Source organism: Mastigoproctus giganteus, chromosome 8 (genome assembly GCF_048544385.1).
Source record: "Mastigoproctus giganteus isolate SK-2022 chromosome 8, ASM4854438v1, whole genome shotgun sequence".
Lineage (NCBI taxonomy): Eukaryota > Metazoa > Arthropoda > Arachnida > Uropygi > Thelyphonidae > Mastigoproctus > Mastigoproctus giganteus.
In genome coordinates this window covers 233,293,132-233,310,377 of record NC_143582.1, presented here as the reverse complement: position 1 = coordinate 233,310,377, position 17,246 = coordinate 233,293,132, and positions in this window count along the sequence as shown.

The window sequence follows — 17,246 nt, the reverse complement described above, 5'->3', positions numbered from 1 at the left end:
TTTTTACCAGGCGAAAGACCATGTATGCCAATGCCAACCAAAACCAGACAAACGATTCTACAGCCTACATTTCACACTTGTGAAGGGGAAGGCTAAATTCAAATTTTTTTCAATATATATTTTATTTTTTATATTATTTATTTCAATTTTTATTATTTTTATTTTTATTTATTTTTTATTTTATTTATTTTAATTTTTATTATTTTTATTTTTATTTATTTTTCATTATTATTATTTATTTTAATTTTTATTATTTTTATTTTTATTTATTTTTTATTTTATTTATTTTAATTTTTATTATTTTTATTTTTATTTATTTTTTATTTTATTTATTTTAATTTTTATTATTTTTATTTTTATTTATTTTTCATTATTATTATTTTTTTATTTTTTTATTAATATAATTATTATCGTTTTTTTTTGCTCAATTTGCCACACTATCAATTTTTATTTTACTTTTATTTCTCATACATAAATATATCACTTTATTATTATAATATATTACAATGTATTACCTTTATTAAGATATATTACCTGCACGCACCACTAGCTTTTTTATTATTTTTTATTTTATTTTTATTATTTCTTTTTTTTTTCTTTTTATAACCTGCCCCACGGGTAGTTTTTTTTTTTTTTTTTCCTTCTCCTCTCTTGCCTCTGGAATGGGCATCCAGAGGTTCCTGGTCCACTTGGTGACAACACCAGGTGGGTCAGAGTCTCTTTAGAGACGGTACGTATTTTATTGGGACTGGCCCACCTTCCCGTGGTATAGTATAGTGTATAGTGTGTTTAGGGTCTAACGGCACCAGGGGTTTCCCCCATCTCCGCGTAATATACATTGTGGTGTTATACAGAACACTGTAGAGGCCAGAGGTTTAAAAGTGTGTGGATATTGTGGCGTGTAATGTTTTGTACCGTTGTTCATCTGGTCTTTTAGCCGTTGGGTCTCAAATGAGGCCCACTGTTGCCCACACTATACCTCGTGGAGGCAGACCAGGTACACCAGTATTTTAGAAATTTACTATTTACTCTGGCAGGTCCTGCCACCGAATTTCCTGAGATTTCAGTGGCTAGGACCTAAAAAAAAAAAAAAAATGGAGGGGGGGAGAAACGCTAGAAATTGGGTCAGGCCGAGATATAAGTTATACGGGTTAGAGTTCCTTTTTTTTTTTTTTTTTTATTTTAGTGTGGGGCTTGTGTAGTTTTGGCAAGGGTCAAACGCTAGTCGCAAGATAGCTAGAGAGGGAAGGGAGACTGAAGACTGGGGGGGTGAAAGACAGAAATATGGGGTCAATAGTGAAGATAACTCCAAAAGTCGGCGGGGCAGGCCCATGCCTCACCAGGTGAAGATAGAGGATGGCAGGGGGGGCTACAGAGTAACCATTCCCTGCGAAGGGAAGGGAAATAAAGTGAACCAAGTGAGGGTACCCGGTTCAGATCGCCTAATGATGTTTCGGCAGCAAACTGCACAATGTCTTTGTCAGGTCTTCGTATGCCATTCCTGGGACATGTTGTCCCGTCCGTGTGAGTGGTCAAGTCCAGATAATGACTCCAGTTTAAGCCAGTGGTTAGATCCAGGTTAAGTTAATAATTAGTTGTTCTTCAGATTGTAGCTGTTAGGTTTTTGTTTGGTTGACACATCTAAGGATCTTTATTGTGGATGACGAGTGGTTAATTTGTGGGAAAATTCCAGCTAAGGTTGTGGGTATATTCTTCTTCTAGTAAAAAGATCCTGCGCAAACTGCTTTAAGGCTTTATAGTGGTCCTCGCTCTCCAGGAGATATTGTTCTTGGTTTATTGGCGAGAAACGTATTCTAGTTATTAAGAGGCAGCGGAGGTCTTCGTATAGTTGGCAGTGGTGCATGAGGTGCTCCCACGTCTCTGGCTGTCCACAGTGGCAGAGAGGGGTGTCACTCAATCCGAAACTGGAGAGTTTTGCTCTTATTGCGCCGTGTCCCGTGAGCAGGTAAGATGTCAGCAGTCCCGGTGAAAACCAGTTTGGGCTTTTGGGAAACACTAGTTGATTATCCGGTATGAATCTTCGGGTGACTTCCCCTTTTGTCGAAGTCGTCCAGCGGGTTTGCCAGGCCTGCTGTAGGTGGGTGAGAAGGCGTTTTTTCTCTAGTTTACGATCGTTCGCCGGATCAGTTGTGTAGTCTAGGCAGGTGATTGATTTTCCTTTGGATAGTTGATAAAGCAACCCACAGCGGACGATCTCCAGGTCCAGGGGGAGAGCGCCCAAGAGGACCTGGAGGGCGTGGGTGCTTACAGTACAGCAGGCTCTCGAGATTATCAGTAGGACTGAACGTTGAATTGTCTCTAGCTTCCTTTTATTTACTGCTGTTACCGCCTTGTGGAACCAGATTCCTGATGCGTATGTTATTGCTGGTAAGAAGACTGCCTTATAGAAGAGGGCTCAGGTCCTCTTCTTAAGCCCCCAGTCGCGACAAGTGACTCTAGCTATTAGTGCGGAGTATTTCTTGATTTTGCTTCAGAGGTAAGTAAGATGGGGTGTGAATGACAGATTTTTATCCAGCAGAATACCAAGATATTTAGGTTCAGTGGAAAGTTTAATTGTTGTTTCCTGAATCTTTATCTGGGGAGGCCTTCTGATATTGAGAGAACCTTTAAGTAGGATGGAGCAGGTTTTCGTTGGGGATATCTTTAAGTGATTTTGGGTGGCCCAGTCTTGTAAGATATTTATAGCATGGTTTGCAGAGATCTCTAGTTGAGTTCTTGAGTCTGCCGCCAGCATCAGGATCAGGTCATCCGCATAGGCCTGTGATCTCACATTACCAAGGTCGAGGTTTAGAAAGCTGTCGAGCACCACGTTCCACAAACCGACGTCACACACATCTGGCCCATTTGTAGTGATTCTGTTCTTCACAGAGATACGAGGCGGATATGAACAAACGTTCTAGGTGCCGCCCTTACATGTCCACATGAGTAATCTACAGACCAGGTGATTGTGAAGATTATGACAAAAGCCTCTACATGCAAATGGAATGGGCAAGTAAGCGTCGATGTCTTATTATGGGTGATTTCAATTTGCCTCTAATTGATTGGAGTAAATGGGAAGGAAACTCGACATGGGGAACAAAATTTTTAAATCAACTAGATGACTGTTATTTGTAACAACATGTCAGGGAAAGTACTAGAGAAAAGGATACCCTAGACCTCATCCTAGACCACCCATGAATCAGATGACATAACAGGGCTGACAGTAGAGGAACCAGTAGCAGGAAGTGATCACGGAGTTCTACGCTCGATGATGAAGAGAAAGAGGGGTAGCAGAAGTAAAAGGCAAAGGAATGGGTTTTAATTTCAGAAAAGGAAATTACGATGCCTTAAGGTACTACATGGCCTCTATTAACTGGGTAGATATCGCGCAGAGAATGAATACAATTGAACTGTGGTACGCTTTTAAAACATTAATCACAGATGCCTTGAATGCGTATATACCATTAAAAAAATACTCCACGAGAAGGGTTCCAAGTTGGATGAATAGTGAAGTTGCCACATTACTTGAGCAGAAAAAGGTGGCATGGAAAGGTTACAGAGCAATAAAAAGTACTGATGCCTATAATAGCTACAAGGTGATGTGTAATAGAGCCACAGAAAAGGTTCGACAGGCAAAGGCAGTTTATGAGAAATCACTAGCAAACTGAGCAAAGAGGGGGGATAAAGAATTCTTCACATATATAAATGCCAAGAAGAACAGGACAAACCAGATCGGACCTTTACGTAAGGGAAAGGGGATAGTAATAAATACACCAGCTGCCCGTTGCAGATGAACTCAACAGTTATTTTGCATCGATATTTACAAATGAAAAGCCTTTTGTGGCAATGGGAAATTGTGGGAGCGAAGTTAAAAAATATGTAATTAATGATATTGAAATTTCGCAAGATTATTTAATGAAAAAACTTTCGAGCCTACAGACCAGTAAGGCTCCTGGAGTTGATGGAATATACCCTATAATCTTAAGAGAAGCGGCAAGCGAGTGCATTGAACCATTGAGGCTAATTATGCGAGCATCACTAGACTCTGGGGAGATTCCTTTGGATTGGAAAAGTGCAAATGTATTTCCCATACATAAGGGTGGCTCTAAAAGTGAAGTTGGAAATTATCGACCTGTCAGTCTGACTTCAGTAGTAGGGAAAATCATGGAGGCAATTATCAAGGGTGGAATTCAGGATCATTTGGATCGAATTGAAATTCTCATGGATACTCAGCATGGTTTTGTAAAGGGAAAATCATGTTTAACAAATCTGGTTCGCTATTTCGAAAGGGCCACTCACGAGCTGAATTTAGGGAATAATTTCGACATTGTTTATTTAGATTTCAGCAAAGCTTTTGACTCAGTCCCACATGAGCGGTTGCTTTATAAGCTGGAACAGGTTGGAATCACTGGGAAAATCCTTAGGTGGATAGAAGGATGGCTTCAGGGCAGGAGGCAGAGATTTGTGATAAATGGCTATTCCTCAGATTGGGTTGATGTACGAAGTGGGGTTCCCCAAGGATCAGTATTAGGACCACTGTTGTTTTTAATTTTCATAAACGACATTGATGAAGGGATAGAGGGCGTGATGTCTAAATTTGCAGATGATGTTAAAATTGGTAGAATAGTTAATGATCACTGTCAAGCTGAGCTTCTTCAGAGAGACCTAGATAGACTTCAAGAATGGTCAGAAAAGTGGCAGCATGTCAAACTCTCTGAGCATTGTAAACAGGTTGCAAGGAAGGCCCATGGTGTCCTATCGATGATCTATCGAACTTTTGCAAGTAGAGATAGGGACGTGATAATCCCATTATATAAGGCTTATGTTAGACCACACTTGGAATACTGTGTTCAAGTATGGAGACCGCACCTAAAGAAAGGCATCGAGCTTCTTGAAAGGGTGCAAAGAAGGGTAACTCGCCTGGTGAGATCGGCAAAAGGGCGTCCTTATGAAGAAAGACTTCGTACGTGTGTTGCAGAGTTTGGAAACTAGACCCCTTAGAGGAGATTTGATTGAGGTGTTTAAGGCTCTGAAAGGGAGGCATCAGTAAAATGAATGAGGATAAAATTTTCAAGATTATAAATTATGCTAGAACTAGGGGACATAAATTCAAGTTACGGGGGGAAATGTTTAGATTGGACTGCAGGAAGTTTTATTTTAGCCAGCGAGTTATAAATTACTGGAATAAGTTGCCTTCATGGGTGGTAGAGGCCGACAGTTTGGGGAAATTCAAAGGTCATCTGGATAGTACTTTCGGGTAAGGGAAGCGCATAGGATGATAGGTTTAATTTCCTTTTTATTTATTTTTATTTATTAATTATTATTATTTAGTTATTTATTTATTTATTTATTTTTTGTTTTTATTATTGTGTTGTTCGGATTTTTTTTTTTTTTTTTTTTTTTTGGCTGGTGCAGCATAAGCCATAGGCTTTCTTGCACCATGCGGCCGTTACTAATACTAAATACTAATACTAATTTCTAATAAAAACTGCTCAATTTGTGATTTAGTCCAGATTTGGTCTATAATTTTGCTTCTGTAGGTTTTGTTGACTTCAAACTTTATCGGATCAATGGAGAAGGTGTTGAAGTGTTCAATGGTGTTACATGGGAACACTCTTTTTAATGAGCCCAAGTTTGATAGCTTCATCCTAAGTGGGAGACGGCTTTCATTTCTTCCTCTTTTTGGTGCGATGATATCTTTTATTGATGGGGCATCAATATGGCGAGTTAGCAGCTAGGTAAGCGTTGACAGATTTTTTTTTAGGACAATTAGCTTCCAGGAGGTCATGCTTAGGTTGACTAGGAGAATGGATTTCGAGATTGTGAAGGGGTTCCCTCCCAGACGGTTCAGCCACCGCAGAATCCAATATTCCATTGATAGAAATTTATTACATCGAGGGGTAGTTGCAGAGGACCAGATTTCTGAGACATATAGTGGTATGGGTGTGAGACATCTATTAATGTATTGTCCAATCAATCTGGTGTTGTGACAGTCTGCGAGCTCTTCGCGGATAGCCCAGAAAGCAGCATAGGTCTTCTTCTTCGCCTTTAGGAAGTGTTTCTCGAAATTTAAGTCTTCATCCCACGTTAATCCGTCCCAGGTCAGTATGAAATGAAACTTTGGGGACTGACTCACCAATAACCATAACTCGCATGTCATTCTTGACCTTCCTCTTTGTGATTGTAATGTGCGTTGACTTCAAATGGAAAAGTTCGGTGAAACGCAAGTAGTTGCTCTTGACATCTCAAAGGCTTTTGATCCTGTGGTTTGCCAACTGTTTTTAGTAATTGGTTATCCAGTTTTCTCTCTGATCGCTTACTGAGGGTGATGGTAGATGGCTCTCTGTCTTTTAATTTCTCCATTAATGCTGGTGTCCCCCAAGGTTCAGTTCTTCTACTCCACTCTATTCCTCTTGTATATTAATGCCCTTCTGCCATTGACTGGAAATCTATCCATAGTTTTGCCGATGATAGCACATTGCATTCTACTTTCCATTTTAAGAAACCTTGTCCTGCTCAATCAGCTTCAACTTCTCGAAAATCTGCTACCAATTCCTGAAATGCCAATCTTCAGGTAATTCTCCAGTGGGGCAAAGACAACTTAGTTGATTTCAACCCTTCTAAAACTCAGTCTTGTCTTATGTCTTACAAAAAGGATTCTTCTGCTTGGTGACAATCCGATTTCTAGGCAAAATGATATATCTCTTTTGGGGATTACCCTGACTTCTAATCTCTCTTGGCACAAGCACATTACAAATATTGCTTCCTCTGCATCTAAAATACTTGGTTTTCTCTTTCACTCTCGGCGTTACTTTTCTTCCAAACAGCTGTTCTCTCACTCTGTATAAATCACAGATCCGCCCTGCCATGGAATATTGTTCCCACATCTGGGATGGTGCCCCCAAATACTCTCTCAGGCTTCTTGATTCCATTCAGAAGAGGGCAGTTAGGTTAATTAATGACTCCTCTCTAACAGAGTCATAGACATACTGTTGTCTATGTCTATGTCTCTCTCATAGAAGTACTGTTTCTGCTGCATGCCTCTTCTACAGATACTTCCATGGGCACTGTTCTTCTGAATTGGCTCTATAATTCCCTCTCTCTCTTTCAAAACAGTCCGAACACGTGCCGCCACCAGTCAACATCCATTTACTGTCCAACTTCAAACCCACAGAACCAACTTTTCATCTTCCTCGTTTATTCATTCAACTGCCGTTTTCTGGAACATCCTTCCTTCATACGTATTTCCTGAAAATTACAATCTACAGAAGTTCAAGTCCAATGTCAACAAATATCTTCTTTTGTCTTCTCATCCTAAAACCCAAGCACGGTACTAAGTACTATAGGTTCTAATACCTGTCGTCTTTGAGGTTTACATAATAAAATAAAAAAAATAAAAAAAAACGAACCCCTTTTGTTCCCCCCCCTTTCAAATGAGATCTCACTTGTTTTTTGGAACGCTACATCGAGACTGTCGCTTCGCTTCATTTCCACCTCCGAATTCTGTTCACAGCCTCTCCGTCAATTTCGCTCCGCAGGTGCGAAGCGTGTTGACGTCTGCGTGGGCGGGGCCCCTTGGTAAAATCGGAGGGGGATCCACGAGGAGAACTGTTTCGGAGTGGGCGTTTAAAGTCTTCCCCAGCTGGGGACGACTTGACAACGCGTCTAAGCCTCGCACGTGCGGCGGTGGTTTCCTAAATTCCGGCACATCTGCTGTGTCGCCCCGAGCACTTTCCTATGCGAAGGTTGCAACACACACACACGCGCGCATGCACACACACACATCCTTCCCCATCACTGGCCGCTGCCCGCCTCAGGGGCCGCTTTTTATCCACTCCACGACTTTTTCGTGACTGCTGGAAGCAAAGCGACGGCGGTCACCCACGTGTGGGAGAGGCGAATTGACCGTCATGCTGCCCTTCACAGGGGTGACCCAGATTAGGCCCGAGGACGGAGGCCCGACATTGCTGGTAACCAAGGGATCGAAACACTTTTATATGAAAAGTGGAGCTTGCCAGCGATGCCTGGCGTTCATTACTCGATTTCTGCCGCATACCCGGGCAGCAGATCTTAATTACTGTTTCAGGTTGTCCCTTTGGTCATTCAGCGCTACAGAACTTACGGGGCTGCAAACAGAAAACTGATTGAACTATCGTCGAAACGATCAACGGTCGTACCGGAGTACAAACAGACTAATCGAATGTTGCTCCGTAAGTGTTCTAGTTGTGCCCTCTGGGTCTTGTCGCTTTCACCAGAGACAACATTCCTCTTCCATCCTCACCTCAATATTCATCCCTTCGAGCTAGGCTCTTCTAAGTCGTTCCTCATAGAAGGAAAAATGCTGCCTTGGCACTCTTTGCCGATCCACTCGTCTTTCTTTGTACCCTCTCTGCTGGAAGTTCTTTTAATCTCTCTTTGGATGCAGCCTGGATACGATATTCTACGTGCAGTGTCGGCATGGTCTGATGATGATCTCTTTCTTGCAAAATTCCGATAAATCATAGAATACCGTGTGCTTCTTACTGCCCTCTTATACTACACGTGGCTTCGTATTTTCCAAGTCTTTCTCACCTTGAATATCCTTTAATTCGAGATGGACAACCTTTAACGCGCCAACAACCTTTCACAGCTTTCCCTGCATTAAATATTACTCAGGAAGACAAGAAACAAGCGTGGTCCGAGCACCGACCCCACTCCATCTACTCCGGAGAATGGCCATTTATGATCACCGTCTGTCTCCTGTCCTTCAACCCATATCTAATCCACAGAAGGATCTTCTCTGCTGTCGAGACCCTCTCTAATTTATAAGAGAGCCTCTCGTGAAGAACGGTGCCTTATTAAATCTTAGATGACATTCTTATCATGATGGTCCCTATGTTAGCTTAGACGCGACAAAGCAAATAAGGTTATGAGGCGTTGTGAATTATGTCTATAAATCTTCAAAGACAAGCAATTTGCATGGTAAAATCGGCAAATGGAAGACCATATGATGAAAGAGTCCGATTACGTGGGCTGCAGAGCTTGGCATGCAGGCACCCGAGAAGTGACCTGATTGAAGTTTATAAGGCTCTGAGAGGGATTAGTAAAAAAAATGAAAGTGGAAGTCTCCCTCATCATCTTTATCCTCACTGTTCCAACCTAAGGTTGGGTCAGGTGAGTCAAAGCCATCTTTTCTTTTTTTTTTTATCTTCCCAGATCTTGTCTTCTATCATTCGCTCCCACTCAATTCCATTTCCACATCTTCCCTAATCTAATCACTCCATCTTTTCTGGGGTCTTCCTCTCGGCCCCTTGTCCGTTTTCATCAGAAACATTCTCCTTGGAAATCTGTGCAAGTTCCTTCTCGTCATGTGTCCAAACCATTTCAAATGTGATGTAATCATCTTCTCAAATTCATTCTTATGTCAGTATTTCTTTATTTTATCTCTTCTAGTTTTAGCTAATGTAGTCCTTAACACCTTCATTTCCATTGCTTGGGCTCTGCCAGAATCCTCTTTATTTACCGTCCACGTATCAACAGCATAGGTCAATTAGGGACCAAATATGCCCATTTATCAGCTTTTCACACTTCATTGGAACTTCCCTAACCCATAACAGGTTGTTAACATTACAAAAGAAACTCTGACCAGTTGCTATTATTCTCCTAGTAATTTGCATATCTAGGCTGCCACCTAGATACGGTCAATAAACTCCTTAGGTTCTTAAAATTATCCACCACCTCCAACATTTCCTTCCCCAGTTTTACTCCTTTTACATTCACCTCTGTCCGTCACCATCTCTTTGCTTTTTGGCCACTTACTGTATCTTGAGACCATACTGACTGACTACCCTTTCCCAATGTGTCAGTTTCTCTTGAAGCTCTTCCTCCTTGTTTCCACAGAGGACAGCATCATCTGCAAACACTGCTGTTCCACTTTTTTTTATCATCGACCGCTGCAAGGAATTGTCCATGACAATAATAAAAAGTAGTGGTGACAATACACTACCCTGTCGAAGTGCATTGGACATTAAAAACTAATCTGAATCCCCCAATTTTGTTCTCGCACAACTTTCACACTTGGAATATACATTTTTAATCATCACAACCTCCTCCGTATCTATTACTGTTTTCTTCAAACTTTCCCACCCTTTTTCTCTTTGCACACTATCATATGCCTTTGCAAGGTCTAAGAACACCAGAAAAAGGCTCTCGGCAAACTCACGGAATCTTTCTACCAATTCTCTTAAGGCAAATATCAAGTCAATCGTTGACATTCCTCTTCTAAATCCACAGTGTTCGTCTATTTTATTCCTCAATCTTGAGGCGCCTCAGTAGACAGGTAGGAAGGAGCAGCAGCAGCAGCGATGCGTAGCACACGCTTCTTGATTAGACCGGGGCTCGAGACCGTCACCACCAAATACGGAGGATGCAGAAAGGTCAGGGAATTACCACCGCATATTCCCGCGCAATATGGCCTTAGTTGCTAATGCTCCAAATAACAAACAAACAAACCTCAATCTTGTCTCAAGAATTCGTTGACACATTTTAGTACAGTGGTATAATAGGGTGATTCCGCTATAGTTGTTGCATTCTCTCTTGGACCCTTTCTGAAAAATTGGTATAATGATTCCGCCTGTCCAATCATCTGGTATTCTTCTCTCTTTCCAACTTCGGCTAATAATATACTGTGAAGGCAAGCAGTACAGAATGAAGAGCCTCTGTGAAGCTTGCAGCTTGCTTGAACTATAGAAGTATGAAGAAGAAGCTTGAACTATAGAAGTATGAAGAAGAAGAAGCTTGAACTATAGAAGTATGAAGAAGAAGAAGAAGCTTGAACTATAGAAGTATGAAGAAGAAAAAGCTTGAACTAGAAAAAGCTAGGAACTTGAACTTTATAAATAGGAAGGAATGACCAAAATATAAAATAGCTGTTGGACTTCTACTTGTAAATGGAACTGTGAATAATTTCCTCTTCTAAAGTTGTCGATGATTACATTCTGTAAATAATACTGTAAATGATTCGCACTTCTGTAAATATTGTAAACGTGATTTGTAAATATTGCATTGTAAAAATGCCACTCTTGCATTTTTGTACACCCTCCTACCCCGTTGGCTGTGTAAAAGGGGTGAAAGCAATCACTTGCTATAATAATAAACGGATTTAATTAATAATATCATAAAGTCGTTTTAGTCCAATATTGCATGCAGTCCTAATAACTTCCACCGGTAACTCATCTACTCCGGATGATTTTCCATTCTTCATCTTTTCCATTGCTTATTTTGCTTCATCAAGACCGTCTGAGCTCTCTTTTCTCGCTGTGGATTCGACAATGGAATGAAGAGTGCTACAAAAACCAGAAGAGTCAAAGCCGGACTGAAAAATAATGGAATTCTCGCCGTTCTAAAGAATTTCAGAACCCATCGGGGATATAAATTCAAATTACAGGGGTTGAGGTTTAGATTAGATCGTAGGAAGTTTTGTTTTAGCTAGGGATCGTTGGAGAAGTTGCCCTCACAGGTAGTTGAGGCTGACAGTTTGAGTAAATTCAGAGGTCAACTGGATACTTGGTTGTGGGTGAAGAGAGAGTTCCTCAATTTCTATTTTCTTATCTATGACACTTAGGGGGCGATGCCACTTCTGCAGATCTTTCGGAATGAGACTTTTTTTTTTTTTTTTCGGCGATCTCGCGCAGAACGCGCATTGAGAAGCAGGAGGAACAGATGGGTGCATTCGGCAGACGCAGAGACAGATGGGTGCGGAGAAATTCGCGTAATAAAATGAAGTACTCGTTTGCGTGCGGCGGCAGAGAGGTCACATGGTGTGAACACACACACACGCGCTTACGCAAGTCCCTCCTGCGAAAGCGTTCCCGCTAGCCACGAAGGTCGTGTTGCGGTGGTGCGCCTGGGGCGAATGTGCGGCGGGCAAGAAATATCGCCTGGCGAAGATCTGTTAGATTACGGGTTGGCACCCGAGGCAGATCTGGAACAGACCATAACTCGTGGCAAAAGAGGACTTTTAAGAGAGAGTTTAAAGACAGATTATCGGGAAGTTGAAACGTAACGAGAGGTCACACGCAACGAGCGACCTTCGTTTTCTCGGCATTTCCTCAAGGTGCGGACGCCAAATGGAGAAACAGAAAGTGACAGCGGTTGAGAAACGGACGAAAAATGAGGGCACAGTCCAGCGACAGCTCTCCGAAAGGTCCCCTTTCTGGGACGCATGCACCGCCTACGCATGCGCGCACACAGAGACAGCAGTAAGAGCTCGAGCAGTCGAATGGGGTTCGCTAAAGGTTAAACGCTAGTGGAAAAACATCGATAAAAGTTAAACGGCTGTCTGATACGAACTTTCGCGTTATCGAGAAAGAAGTGGATTGGGGGGGGGGGGCTTTTTAGTGAGGAGTTTGGCAACAATCCCAAGGATCTGTATAAACTGGAAGAAGGTACTGTTGATGGGAACGCTACAAAAAGTTAGCTCTTCTTATAAGAGTTATTTGAGAGTTTAATCAAGTGGCATTATTGGCGTTTCTTGACCAAATTTAGCTAGGCCGGCCCTAGAATGTGCCTCAAAGGTCTGGTCTGTCTCCCCCTTGCACACTCTCAAAAATTAGAATTGAAAATTTACAAAAAAAAAAAAAAAAAAGAGCAACAAACCGCGTTAGTTTTAGGAGCCGTTCGCGGTGCAACGAGAAGTCACACGAGGCGTGTTGAAACGATGGAAGAAAGAAGAGATGGAGCCGATTTACTCTTGCGTAATAAGCTGTTGAATAGCACTATTGATGCCCCAGTGGAAGAGCAAAAACAAAGTTCGACGCACCGATGGGAGCCATTTAAGAAATCATCCACTGCTTAAACCACCTTTTGCAGAAACACAAAGTGAAACGACATCCATCAACACAAAGCGGATTTCTCAAAATGACACGAAAAAGGTTGCGAGACGGAGGACGTTGCGCTTCAATTAACGAAGGATTGCCTTTTAACCAAGGGGTTATTAACTGTTCGCGAATTTAATGAAGGCCTGAAGAAGAAGAAACCGGGTGGACTGTTTTTTAAGGCTGATGCTGAACATAGTTGTAGGAATAAATATAAAACAACACCCATGGGGTTGGTAGGCGCTGAACAAAATAAAGTTAATCCCATACCAACAGACCACACATCCCGTCCAGAATTTCTTATTTAAAATTGGCAAAATAGATCGCGAAGGCACAAAGAACAAATCCGCATTATTTGCAGAGGACGCGCCCTAACCCAACCCGCTGGGGTTCCTCGCGCATTGAAAGAGCGAAAAGTTCATCCGAAGGCACTTCACTGAAAGATTTCTGTGTTCTGGGAATGGTCATCTTCTTTATTTATTAATTCATTTTATTTATTTAAAGAGCTACGAAACAGCGATCAAACATGCCTTGGAGCGCAGCATCAAAAATAAAGTTCCAAAGCACAGATTTCGAATACAAATTTCATCAGATAAAAAACGGAAAGAGAAGAAGAAAAATTGAAAGGTTCGGGTAAGTGGTGCGGTTGGAGATTTCAGTTGCCTCTTCAGGTGTTCACGGATATCTCTAAGATTGCTTTGTTGGTTGATCTTGCAGTCCTGTTGTAATTTGCATAATTTGTTCTTGTATAGGATGATGGTTTAGGCAGTGGATGGTTTCTTAATGCTCTTTTCGGTATGTTCAATATGTTCAAAATTGCCCTCACCTCGTCTCAATTTGTGAGACGAGGTGAGGGCAATTTTACGTACCATTTACCAACTGGTTAAACAGGAGTAGATCGGCTCTGTCTCTTCTTAAGTCCAAAGAATATACACCACTTTTGGTAAGATTTCTAATCTACTTTTAAAAGAGATGTATCGCATCGCTCTTTTTTTGTAATGCTAATATCTAATTTTTGTAATATCTGTGGAGAATACCATTGGAATGTCAAGAGATCAATCTCTGTGAGCGAATTTTTGGGAGAAAAAAGACCATTCGGGCGAATGTGGGGATGTTTTATGCTGAGGCTGAGAAATTCTGGGGTTGGTTGCAGCGGTGATTTTCAAATCATCCGCATAAACTAGCACGCGTATTACTGAGCTGAACTTGTGGACTTCTTTCCGCTTCCTTTTTTTTTCTTTTTTTCTTTTTTCTTTTTTTTTTTTTTTTTTTTTTTTTGCTGGGCCCAAGTTTGGGAAACCAGGGTCGGCATTATCCACCGATATAGCACTTCTTCTAGTTGGTGCAGGATTTGTGCAATACAGCACACACAGGGAATAATAGACCCACGACCTATTCGAGGTCCACCATAACACGAGGTCCACCATAACACAGTTGTAGCCCGCCTCCCCATGTTGTAGACGGACATTGGGCATGCTGTCCACGTGATCGCCTGCCTGGTGACAAGAAGGCCAGAAACAACATCACAACACACACTGCATAAACATAACCTACACACATTTCTGGTCTTTTTTGAGTTTTCTATCCATCACAGGGTACCAATGCGGAGATGGACTGACGTTCAAGTGCCGTCCTACACACGATAATACACATGTCATGTCATGTATTCACCCGACGACCATAGTTTCATATATTCGCCATTAAGCACACTGACTTTTTTTTTTCCGAAGAAACACTTGAGGAACCGAAGCACGTCTCTCTGGATGCAGATGGCAGAATTCCACGCCAACAGCGGAGATCGACACGCGTTATGTGGCCAATTTGGAGCTGGATTTGAAAGCTGTGAAGATATTCGTCTTCGGGATGAGGACGTTGATCATAACAGATCCTTTCCGTAGGGAGGAGTGGATTTCGGGCAATCCTTCTGGTCTAGTTAGATCATCCAATGCCAACACGCTAGCAAGGTGACTACGGGGTGTAAGCATACTATCACATATTCAAGACAGACGCTATTACCCACCGCAAACTCAGATCCAACAAAGTGCACAATGAGCGATCGTCTGGATGTGGAATTTGTCAGAAGCAGCGTCCACCAGCTTCACGGGTACGAATGCCATGGAGACGTGGGTGCTGCTAGTGCTGGACTTCTTTATGCTTTTTGGCACAGGAAGAACCCTGATAGTACCCGAATTTCCCCCCCTCCCTTTAAGAACCAACCAGCTCAATTCCTCCAAAAAAATTCTCGTCTTTGGCCGAATTGAAACTAGGACGGACGCACTTTCCAAGAGGAAGGTTTCCTTTGGCACGAGCACTGGGAGCCCTTCGGCGGATTTTTCGGTGTCAATTCGTCCGGTAATCAGTCTCTCCATTCACAATTCGTGTACGAAATGACCGCGTTGTGGTGACCTTCTTCAGAGTGACAATTAGCGGCTCCATTCACTACCAAACGATGAATGAATCTTTCTTTCTTTGTTACGAGTTAAGAAAGTTGGAGAAGGCCGATGAGGAAAGCGAGTGTGCAGCACGCAACGCGTAGCCTTCAGCGGGGGAGATCGCTATCGATCCCACTTGATGACATAGGTGGTAGTGTGGCGGCTGCCGGTAGGAAGTCGTGGCCTCGAACCAGTGCTCATAACTTTCTTCATTTTTGGATCTTCGTCATTTTCTCGAAGAAACAAAGTCGCCGACCGAACCCATCCCGCACTGAATACAAAAATCGTTTGACGGATCTTAATCTTCCTTCTGTTCTGATGCCTGAGCTCAACAGTTGAACCATCGATATCAAGTGGTCCAATCTGATTCATCCCCTTCCTTCTAGAGTTTACATAAGTAAAGAACTCTTTGCTGTTTTTTTTCACATCCCTTGCCAAGGATTTCTCGTAATCTGCCCTCGTCTGCCTAACCTCCTTTGTAACTTGGTTGCATATCAACTTGTATCTATCATAGGCTTCTGTGTCATGTGTTAATTTGTAAGTATCCCATGCATTTTTCTTCTCTGCCATATGCCTCATTAGTTCATCTGACATCCATTTTGGCCTAAACCTTGAACAATATTTCTTAGTTGGTATGTAAAGCTTAGTAGCTTCCAACATACGTTCTTTGAATGCTTCCCATTTTGAATTTGCTGTTGGTAACATCATCAGTTGGTCCCACTGTATAGAATTTAAATACTGTCTCAGTCCATCGTAGTCGCCTTTACGGAAGCAATAACCCTTCCCTTTACCCCTAATGGTAGTTACCTCTTTCAGTAAATCCCACTTGAGCACACTGTGATCACTTCCACCTAGTGCTTCATTTATCTGCAGATTCTTAATGCATGAAGAATCACTGCTGATAATCAAATCAAGAGTATTACTCCCTCTAGTTGCCTCCCGAACATGCTGATGTAGAAAACAATCATCCAATAAATCCCCAAAAGCCCTGCTAGTGTGTGAGTAACCAGCCCCCAAATTCCAGTCAATAACTGGGAAATTAAAATCTCCCATTATAAGACTCTCTGATTTAGTGGCCCACTCTATTTCCCTGTAGAGTTCCTTATTATACTCATCAGAGTCATTAGGCCTATAGCACATTCCTACTCTCAATTTTGATCTCCCAATGCTTATGTCAAACCAAGCTGACTCGACACTGCACTGTTCAGCGTTGTCGATTGGCTTCACTTCCTTGGATTTTATGGGTTTCTTATCTGATAGCCACCCTTTTACTATCTCAAGGGCCATTCTCTTCTCAAACCTTAACATCACACCCTGGATGATGGGTGGACAATGTGGCGGACAATTAACAGGAACATACACATTCTCGCACAAATGTTCACAGGCAGAATGGGTGCTCCAGTCCTGGAAAATATTCTAGTCAAACCGCGTGCCACTGCTAGACGTTGCGGATAAGTAAATAATCCACTGCGTCCAGTCCCGAACAATCTTAGTAGCCTGCAAAGATTCTTCCCATCAAATGCAGCAAATATATTTAACTCCTTAGATGCACAAAGATGCCGAAAAACTGTTTGAGGATGCAGCATACCGGAAAGAGATCTTCTAGGATTCTTACCGAAATATGAATCGGCTGCAAAGTACCAAAGAATTGAGAGTAAAAAAGAAACTTTCTACTTTAAGAACAATAATAATTTGGTAAGCTGCAGACTGGTAAAATCCCTAACAGTTGTGTAATGGAATTACTGAATTGTAAATATATAATTGCACAATTATTTTATGTTTAAATATAAAATATAATCTTTGGGGACGAGACTACGTGTTCGATATATAAAACCCGTTGCCCGTAGTATCTCGTACCCTGACGTGTAATCAGAACCCTCCCGGGTCATTCCTTTTGTGGAATAAACAGATAATTATAATTTCGTCGCCAGATGTCGTTCTTGCTGGCTGCTGATGCGAG